Source organism: Sinohyriopsis cumingii, chromosome 18 (assembly GCF_028554795.1).
Source record: "Sinohyriopsis cumingii isolate HCF-2022 chromosome 18, ASM2855479v2, whole genome shotgun sequence".
In the NCBI taxonomy this organism is placed as follows: domain Eukaryota; kingdom Metazoa; phylum Mollusca; class Bivalvia; order Unionida; family Unionidae; genus Sinohyriopsis; species Sinohyriopsis cumingii.
Genome location: NC_142978.1, coordinates 77,874,940 through 77,886,056, shown reverse-complemented (window position 1 = coordinate 77,886,056; position 11,117 = coordinate 77,874,940). Strand labels below are relative to the sequence as shown.

Here is an 11,117-nt window from a genome sequence, read left to right as displayed (position 1 = left end):
CTATGTATCATACAGTTTAAGGCAATGTTGGGGCGGTGAGGTTTGATCATTGGTGCAAACATTAGTACATACCAGTATACAGGAAGGTCAATCGACAATGTAATAAATTAAAATATATGACTATAAGCGATCTTATTCATGAGGGAAATAACAATTTTGGATATTGCAGATGAATACAGCAAAATGTGGCCACACAGATCAACTATAGATACCAATAAATCCTATATCGTCAACTAAATGTGAAATTCTGATCCCCAAAACGTGAAAACCAGGATGGACATTTACATATGTGGGACATATACAATGTACTTGTTAAGATCAAATGTGCAAACAAAATTCAAATGATCTGTTTCAACATTTATCATTAAGAGTGTTGGTTACCAATTATTAAACTCAATGATTCAATGGAATCAGATATCAGCTGATGCTACAATACTGCACACTGTCATAGTACTAAATTGAAATATGTTATCATACATAGGCCTACTCATGATGAAAATAACATTTTGGGATATTTTCAGCGCACACAGCCAGAAATGGGCCTTACAGATTCACTATATGTACAATGTCAGCCTATATGATGTACTGAATGTGAACGTTTGATCCCAAACATTCTAAAATATATGAATATTTGTTCATGTGGGATATGTAGCTATCGCAAAATCAGTTGTACAAAGTTAAATTCAAATAATCTGTTTGAATATTTCTTATGCAATCTTTAGAGTGTCAGTTAACAAATATTATTAGTAATTAATAATGCATAAAGCAAGATGGATCATCAGCATTCCCATAACATCATATAGGCCACAATGCTGCACTACACCAATCAATATCGTAACCAAACTGAACAATACAATGGAATGCATTTTGTGTTCAGCTTATATTATTTTGCTGTTTTCTTACATCCAAGGGTAATATACATGGGGAAAGTATATTTTATCCCTTTGAACTGTATTTCATTCTGGGACAGTTTAAAATGATTTAGTAGAGAACTTGACTAGGTTCTAGTATAAAGTTTTCATCTCTGTCCTCTCACTAAATACCCTATAACTATGTTTGTAAAAAATTACTGAAGGCCATACAAGCAGATATGTGTTACTCAGGAAGTGACCCCATGATAAACACATAAATTAACTGCTTGGACCCCTAATAAATACTTTGAATGACCAATACAAATTGGAATTTTGTCTTCGTGTATTTTAAATGATGGTCTCATTTTGACTTACAAAGATATTTTCTCTGACAAAATTTGACAAATATCCAACATTGGAACTTATATATGGTGTAGGAATATTTACATGCTGATATCATTTAATATCATTTCAACAAATATTATATATTTTGGAGTAAATGTTTTAATTTTTTATACTTCTTTTTAAATTTCATTTAAATTTTTCAAAATAAAACTTAACTTTTTATTTCTAATTTCATTCTACTGTTTTTCAAAGTCAATATACATAACATATTGAAATTTCATGTGTCGTTCATTAATAATAAAGATTTAATACCAGTTTAATCTTTACTCAAATACTGCACTGACAGGACATAGCACAATTAATTTTGTTATATGTTCTCTACATTTGGTTCTCGAGACTGACATTTCCACTGTGTGACAATCAGTACAAATCATATGTTAATCTAAAAATACCTTCACGGTGAAGTTCTTGCCAAAGGTTTTTTTGAGAGGCTGGACTGTCAACAGAGCAGTATGTAAACAGAACACATATTTCACTTCCGGATCATCACCATGGCCTTATTACTGACTATGCACTATCGCCGAAATACACATGGAAAACCACACCTGAGCTCATATTGTCAAGAATAAACAATGACCTTTAAATCCCTATCAAAATCGCATAAATATAACTCTTCTATCACCATGACAATGAGAGAGGAATAAATGTTCTAACAATAGACTAGAACTACCTTTGTGAGTACCGAACTGGAAGTACTGAGACCTGATTATATAATCATCGGTTACTATCTTCCATTTGGATCTGGTTAGAAGAAAAGAGAACAAAATGCTAAATTTGAACTAGAGGTTTACTTTAATTGAATTGGTACCTCACCAAAGTGAGGCTTCAAAGAATGGTCTATAGACTCATTAAATGTTCCTCTCCACGGTAATCTTTAGTAAAAGGCGAAAGATTAATACGATGTGAAGAGAAACCAGAGTAATCATTATACTTTCACGCTTTATTTTGAAGAGAAATAGTTTGAACTTTCCAAATGCTTTTGTAAAGACGATAGTGGAATGGTTATGTCTACAAAGATCCAAAAGGGTCATAGTTTTCAATATACAGTGTCATTTTGCTATTGGCTATTTTGAATTTCAGTGAAACCCATTTATTTTCTTTATACTGGTAGAAAGGATACTAATTAATATTTCTATATTTCTTGTCGTGGAAAAGGCAGGGGGAGTTAATTTGACAGTAAAAGGGATGTAATCCACATTCGTTAGATGTTCGAGTTATCGAGATGGATTATAACTACCTATTTATACATCAGGAAAAGATTACTAATTTGGAAAAAAATAACAGGTGTTTTATTCATATAGGAAATCAAAATTTACTTGAAGAAAAAAAATTCCATTTTAGATTAATGCAACGTGTGGATGTTTCAGATGTTTGGGATATCATCTGTCTTCTCCGAGGAGAGCAATGTAGACCTTAAACCTGGCATATGTACTAGCAAACTAGGGTATGTTATACCAAGCTTAGACCATTAACTGTCTTTATTGCGTTTGGTACAATTCCAATAGGTGGTCCACACATGGTTAAGTAAAGATTCAGACATGTTTAGGCTGCCGTTAATGAAATTGAGTCGCAATTATTACTTCCGGATCAGTACCCACAAAAGTAGTCCCAGTCTATATTTAGAGCATTGTTTCCTCTCTCGTTTCGGTAGTGGTACGCAGCTTAGATTTCGGCTTTTGAGGTATAGATTTCAGGAAAATTAAATTGAAAACTCTTTGTAAAATGAGCATCAATGAGTTTCTCTTCCTACTGCTAAAACTGCTTCTCTGTTAGATCTAACTCGCGAAAAAGGCGCATAACATATTCCCATGTTGTTGTTGTGGGAATAACGCCATTTTTCAGCACGTGATAGGCTATACATGGCGGCCAGTATAAATAGTGGCATAAGAAACTGGAGAAAACCTCGGGAAGAGCCACCGACTCACGAGAGGCTAATGGCAACCTTTCTCATATACACACATAGACCGACCCCGAGACCCGAACCACGTGGATCGAGATGAGATGGCAGTGATTGGTAAAGTCGAGCGCTTTAGAACACTCGGCCATCCGGGTTCCCGTTTAATTCCATGTAGTTTAAAATTAGCATTTAAAACCTTAATACTTACGTGTAAATTCTTCATTTCTTTTAAGATATGTCACCTGCTGTGATACATCGCCAGCATTGAAAATTATTTTCTGTCGGAAACGTGTCATGCCGTTTTCATAGATTTGTATGTTTTGAGTTTAAATGAATGCAGCCGGTGTTACTATCCATCAAAAATAATAGTAATACAAAGTTTATGTAAGTAACATCTCAGATTTCGTTAGAGATTTTCAATCACAAATACATAAAAGTAGCTAGAAATACGAGGCCTCCAAAGTTGCATATTAAAACTTGCTGGTACTCTGTGACATGTGAATGGTTTTAAGATTGTTCTTTTTGAATTATTTTTAGGCAGCCATAGTCAAAAAAATTTCCTTAATGTTATTTCGTCTGTTTTGCTTTAATTTGGTTTCGTTAGATGCCTCAAGGAGCAAATCTGAGCAGCTTTGATCATTAATGAAATTGTAAAGCCGATGTAATAAGCCTTTCCCAAAGAATTTATTAATTTCTTAGAATTAGTTCGAAGATGAAATATACCATGGCACATGCTCATAGGTAGAGAAAAAAATAATGAACAGATCACAACAAACAAACAAAAAACCCCAACCATGTTGCCACTTGCACATGGACGTAAGCTTATGGTGCTTTAGGTTCGTTGATATTAGACACACACACACACACACACACACACTGTTTACTCATATTCAGCGTGATGTTGTGAGTTTGACGCCATTTTCCAACAATAACAAGAAAAAAACAACTTGCATCTTTCAAATGCAATTAATATTACAGTACCTTCGGTTCTTTGATTTTCAGTCAAAACACACACACACACACACACACACACACTCGTGCATGTATATACACAGGGCGTTTTTACTGCAGACGAGTTTCAAATATACACTTAACAGATCTTAATTTCCAAAACTTTGATACATATAGTCCACAATCGTTAGATCACGCCTCTTTTTATTAGCGGATTGATTATTCAGATTGGTTTTACTGGGTTTAATGCCATTTTGCAGCACATGATTGGTATATATATGAACGCTAAATTGATACACTTTGGATGACCATATGCAAATATAATACTTGTACATACATTTGCATACATATTCCACGCAAACTAGACCAGCAAGTAGATCATCGCTTCTTTTGTTTTTTTCTGACACTACCGGTAATGTCAGGGGAGAAAAAAAAAGAAAAGGCGGAGATCTACTTGTTGGTCTAAAAAGCAAACGTGCATCTACATACATGTATTTGAATAAGATCACATCAAATGCTAAATTCATAAACATAAGATAATGTTACTTACTTCCAAACACACATGCATACCATATACATGTGAGATAAAGAGGACAAAATAGAAGGTATGATGCGAGAAAGTGACGTGATAACTAACATACTTCTGGTCCAGTAATATTCAGGGAACATAATATTCCTGATAAACTCCATTTGTCAATAAATCGAACAAGGTCAGATCCATAAGGACATAGAACACAATTAATTTTACTCTATGTTCTCTACATTTGTTTCTCAATACTTCTTAAATCCCTAAAAAATGCATAAATATAACTCTTCTGTCACCACCAAAATGAGAGGAAGAAATATTCTAAAAATAGACTTGAACTACATCTATTGGTACTGAACTGGATGTACTAATTGTGACCTGATTCCTGACAGGCCCAATTTGTTATGGCCAATTTTAGTCAAACTTTTATATTTGCATGCCACACCTATTTCAATTTTATACATGAAGTCTTTTTGAATTTTATTACAAACAAGACACGTGACACCTTTCAGAAAGTGTGTAGTGCTGGTGTTCCACAGGGTGCAAGTTTTGGTCCAAGTGCTCTTGAGAAACCAAAACTTAATTTGCTATATCTTCCTTAATTATAAGAATTTTTCAATGCAATGAAAACCTGAATGTACAAGGCCTCTCTGAGAATATGTTTACAATTTGAAATTATTGATAAAGGAAATTTAAATAAACATTTAAATTTTAAAAACTACATTTTATTGAAAATATAAATTTTCCTACAAGTTTTAAAATTCAGTTTGACAAATTTTAGACAGCAAAGTTGACTAATACATGGTATTTAAAACAAATGGTAGCTTAAGTCTGTACAAGTGATATCATTTTTCCCAGGGTTAGTGAAGCAACACAGCTCATAGTGATTTTGGCAGCAAACCGCAATATGCCTGTCCAGATGCATATAGGTGTAGACACTAAAGAAACAGTGACAGGTGCTATGTTCCACATATTGTGTCAGGTACGTAGGCAGTTGTTTGTATAAGTAATAGCGCACTCAGATTTAAAGTTCGGATGGGACCACTACCATGTTGTATAGCAAAAATGCATTCCATTTCAATGTCAATAACTACAAAAGGTGACAATGGGATAGGAAAATACAGTTTCTAGGGAGGCTCTACCTTACTGAAAAATGGTGTTATTCTCTCTCATGAAGACCTAAGCCATGTCTTTGTGGTGCTATATATCAGTGTGGTGATATGAACTAATCATGGTCACTTATGACAGTACACTTCACATGTCCTTATGAAACCTTGCTATCACCACCGGACTACTGGAGAGCTTCCAAACTGATCCAACTCTAACATTTTGTTCCAGATACAATGTTAGACCTGAAAAGATATAACATGTCTCACTTGATTCTAGAAAACAGTAAGATGTAGGTAAATGAATTTAAAATGTGTTCGATATGGTGATTTCAAAATAACATTAAGGTTGCAAGCATGGGAAAAATATTAAACATGACAGACTGACACTCAAAAAGGTGAAGCGATGACCATGTATTAAAGTGATAAATTCATCCTAAAAATATATGGGGTTTCTAGAAGCATATTTAGCCATTTACAGGTTAAATAGCAAATCAGGTAGACTATGTATCATACAGTTTAAGGCAATGTTGGGGCGGTGAGGTTTGATCATTGGTGCAAACATTAGTACATACCAGTATACAGGAAGGTCAATCGACAATGTAATAAATTAAAATATATGACTATAAGCGATCTTATTCATGAGGGAAATAACAATTTTGGATATTGCAGATGAATACAGCAAAATGTGGCCACACAGATCAACTATAGATACCAATAAATCCTATATCGTCAACTAAATGTGAAATTCTGATCCCCAAAACGTGAAAACCAGGATGGACATTTACATATGTGGGACATATACAATGTACTTGTTAAGATCAAATGTGCAAACAAAATTCAAATGATCTGTTTCAACATTTATCATTAAGAGTGTTGGTTACCAATTATTAAACTCAATGATTCAATGGAATCAGATATCAGCTGATGCTACAATACTGCACACTGTCATAGTACTAAATTGAAATATGTTATCATACATAGGCCTACTCATGATGAAAATAACATTTTGGGATATTTTCAGCGCACACAGCCAGAAATGGGCCTTACAGATTCACTATATGTACAATGTCAGCCTATATGATGTACTGAATGTGAACGTTTGATCCCAAACATTCTAAAATATATGAATATTTGTTCATGTGGGATATGTAGCTATCGCAAAATCAGTTGTACAAAGTTAAATTCAAATAATCTGTTTGAATATTTCTTATGCAATCTTTAGAGTGTCAGTTAACAAATATTATTAGTAATTAATAATGCATAAAGCAAGATGGATCATCAGCATTCCCATAACATCATATAGGCCACAATGCTGCACTACACCAATCAATATCGTAACCAAACTGAACAATACAATGGAATGCATTTTGTGTTCAGCTTATATTATTTTGCTGTTTTCTTACATCCAAGGGTAATATACATGGGGAAAGTATATTTTATCCCTTTGAACTGTATTTCATTCTGGGACAGTTTAAAATGATTTAGTAGAGAACTTGACTAGGTTCTAGTATAAAGTTTTCATCTCTGTCCTCTCACTAAATACCCTATAACTATGTTTGTAAAAAATTACTGAAGGCCATACAAGCAGATATGTGTTACTCAGGAAGTGACCCCATGATAAACACATAAATTAACTGCTTGGACCCCTAATAATTACTTTGAATGACCAATACAAATTGGAATTTTGTCTTCGTGTATTTTAAATGATGGTCTCATTTTGACTTACAAAGATATTTTCTCTGACAAAATTTGACAAATATCCAACATTGGAACTTATATATGGTGTAGGAATATTTACATGCTGATATCATTTAATATCATTTCAACAAATATTATATATTTTGGAGTAAATGTTTTAATTTTTTATACTTCTTTTTAAATTTCATTTAAATTTTTCAAAATAAAACTTAACTTTTTATTTCTAATTTCATTCTACTGTTTTTCAAAGTCAATATACATAACATATTGAAATTTCATGTGTCGTTCATTAATAATAAAGATTTAATACCAGTTTAATCTTTACTCAAATACTGCACTGACAGGACATAGCACAATTAATTTTGTTATATGTTCTCTACATTTGGTTCTCGAGACTGACATTTCCACTGTGTGACAATCAGTACAAATCATATGTTAATCTAAAAATACCTTCACGGTGAAGTTCTTGCCAAAGGTTTTTTTGAGAGGCTGGACTGTCAACAGAGCAGTATGTAAACAGAACACATATTTCACTTCCGGATCATCACCATGGCCTTTTTACTGACTATGCACTATCGCCGAAATACACATGGAAAACCACACCTGAGCTCATATTCTCAAGAATAAACAATGACCTTTAAATCCCTATCAAAATCGCATAAATATAACTCTTCTATCACCATGACAATGAGAGAGGAATAAATGTTCTAACAATAGACTAGAACTACCTTTGTGAGTACCGAACTGGAAGTACTGAGACCTGATTATATAATCATCGGTTACTATCTTCCATTTGGATCTGGTTAGAAGAAAAGAGAACAAAATGCTAAATTTGAACTAGAGGTTTACTTTAATTGAATTGGTACCTCACCAAAGTGAGGCTTCAAAGAATGGTCTATAGACTCATTAAATGTTCCTCTCCACGGTAATCTTTAGTAAAAGGCGAAAGATTAATACGATGTGAAGAGAAACCAGAGTAATCATTATACTTTCACGCTTTATTTTGAAGAGAAATAGTTTGAACTTTCCAAATGCTTTTGTAAAGACGATAGTGGAATGGTTATGTCTACAAAGATCCAAAAGGGTCATAGTTTTCAATATACAGTGTCATTTTGCTATTGGCTATTTTGAATTTCAGTGAAACCCATTTATTTTCTTTATACTGGTAGAAAGGATACTAATGAATATTTCTATATTTCTTGTCGTGGAAAAGGCAGGGGGAGTTAATTTGACAGTAAAAGGGATGTAATCCACATTCGTTAGATGTTCGAGTTATCGAGATGGATTATAACTACCTATTTATACATCAGGAAAAGATTACTAATTTGGAAAAAAATAACAGGTGTTTTATTCATATAGGAAATCAAAATTTACTTGAAGAAAAAAAATTCCATTTTAGATTAATGCAACGTGTGGATGTTTCAGATGTTTGGGATATCATCTGTCTTCTCCGAGGAGAGCAATGTAGACCTTAAACCTGGCATATGTACTAGCAAACTAGGGTATGTTATACCAAGCTTAGACCATTAACTGTCTTTATTGCGTTTGGTACAATTCCAATAGGTGGTCCACACATGGTTAAGTAAAGATTCAGACATGTTTAGGCTGCCGTTAATGAAATTGAGTCGCAATTATTACTTCCGGATCAGTACCCACAAAAGTAGTCCCAGTCTATATTTAGAGCATTGTTTCCTCTCTCGTTTCGGTAGTGGTACGCAGCTTAGATTTCGGCTTTTGAGGTATAGATTTCAGGAAAATTAAATTGAAAACTCTTTGTAAAATGAGCATCAATGAGTTTCTCTTCCTACTGCTAAAACTGCTTCTCTGTTAGATCCAACTCGCGAAAAAGGCGCATAACATATTCCCATGTTGTTGTTGTGGGAATAACGCCATTTTTCAGCACGTGATAGGCTATACATGGCGGCCAGTATAAATAGTGGCATAAGAAACTGGAGAAAACCTCGGGAAGAGCCACCGACTCACGAGAGGCTAATGGCAACCTTTCTCATATACACACATAGACCGACCCCGAGACCCGAACCACGTGGATCGAGATGAGATGGCAGTGATTGGTAAAGTCGAGCGCTTTAGAACACTCGGCCATCCGGGTTCCCGTTTAATTCCATGTAGTTTAAAATTAGCATTTAAAACCTTAATACTTACGTGTAAATTCTTCATTTCTTTTAAGATATGTCACCTGCTGTGATACATCGCCAGCATTGAAAATTATTTTCTGTCGGAAACGTGTCATGCCGTTTTCATAGATTTGTATGTTTTGAGTTTAAATGAATGCAGCCGGTGTTACTATCCATCAAAAATAATAGTAATACAAAGTTTATGTAAGTAACAACTCAGATTTCGTTAGAGATTTTCAATCACAAATACATAAAAGTAGCTAGAAATACGAGGCCTCCAAAGTTGCATATTAAAACTTGCTGGTACTCTGTGACATGTGAATGGTTTTAAGATTGTTCTTTTTGAATTATTTTTAGGCAGCCATAGTCAAAAAAATTTCCTTAATGTTATTTCGTCTGTTTTGCTTTAATTTGGTTTCGTTAGATGCCTCAAGGAGCAAATCTGAGCAGCTTTGATCATTAATGAAATTGTAAAGCCGATGTAATAAGCCTTTCCCAAAGAATTTATTAATTTCTTAGAATTAGTTCGAAGATGAAATATACCATGGCACATGCTCATAGGTAGAGAAAAAAAGAATGAACAGATCACAACAAACAAACAAAAAACCCCAACCATGTTGCCACTTGCACATGGACGTAAGCTTACGGTGCTTTAGGTTCGTTGATATTAGACACACACACACACACACACACACACACTGTTTACTCATATTCAGCGTGATGTTGTGAGTTTGACGCTATTTTCCAACAATAACAAGAAAAAAACAACTTGCATCTTTCAAATGCAATTAATATTACAGTACCTTCGGTTCTTTGATTTTCAGTCAAAACACACACACACACACACACACACACACACACACTCGTGCATGTATATACACAGGGCGTTTTTACTGCAGACGAGTTTCAAATATACACTTAACAGATCTTAATTTCCAAAACTTTGATACATCTAGTCCACAATCGTTAGATCACGCCTCTTTTTATTAGCGGATTGATTATTCAGATTGGTTTTACTGGGTTTAATGCCATTTTGCAGCACATGATTGGTATATATATGAACGCTAAATTGATACACTTTGGATGACCATATGCAAATATAATACTTGTACATACATTTGCATACATATTCCACGCAAACTAGACCAGCAAGTAGATCATCGCTTCTTTTGTTTTTTTCTGACACTACCGGTAATGTCAGGGGAGAAAAAAGAAGAAAAGGCGGAGATCTACTTGTTGGTCTAAAAAGCAAACGTGCATCTACATACATGTATTTGAATAAGATCACATCAAATGCTAAATTCATAAACATAAGATAATGTTACTTACTTCCAAACACACATGCATACCATATACATGTGAGATAAAGAGGACAAAATAGAAGGTATGATGCGAGAAAGTGACGTGATAACTAACATACTTCTGGTCCAGTAATATTCAGGGAACATAATATTCCTGATAAACTCCATTTGTCAATAAATCGAACAAGGTCAGATCCATAAGGACATAGAACACAATTAATTTTACTCTATGTTCTCTACATTT

General features: G+C 34.0%; 2 non-coding genes across 2 annotated transcripts; both read right to left on the bottom strand.

Moving 5' to 3' along the window:
- Positions 1-2,062: 2,062 nt before the first annotated feature.
- LOC149777104 (U5 spliceosomal RNA) lies at positions 2,063-2,178 on the bottom strand. Its single transcript, XR_016416380.1, has one exon. It is a non-coding gene; the product is annotated as a U5 spliceosomal RNA (small nuclear RNA).
- Positions 2,179-8,301: 6,123 nt separating this feature from the next.
- LOC149777103 (U5 spliceosomal RNA) lies at positions 8,302-8,417 on the bottom strand. The gene has a single exon (XR_016416379.1). It is a non-coding gene; the product is annotated as a U5 spliceosomal RNA (small nuclear RNA).
- Between the last annotated feature and the right edge of the window lie 2,700 nt (positions 8,418-11,117).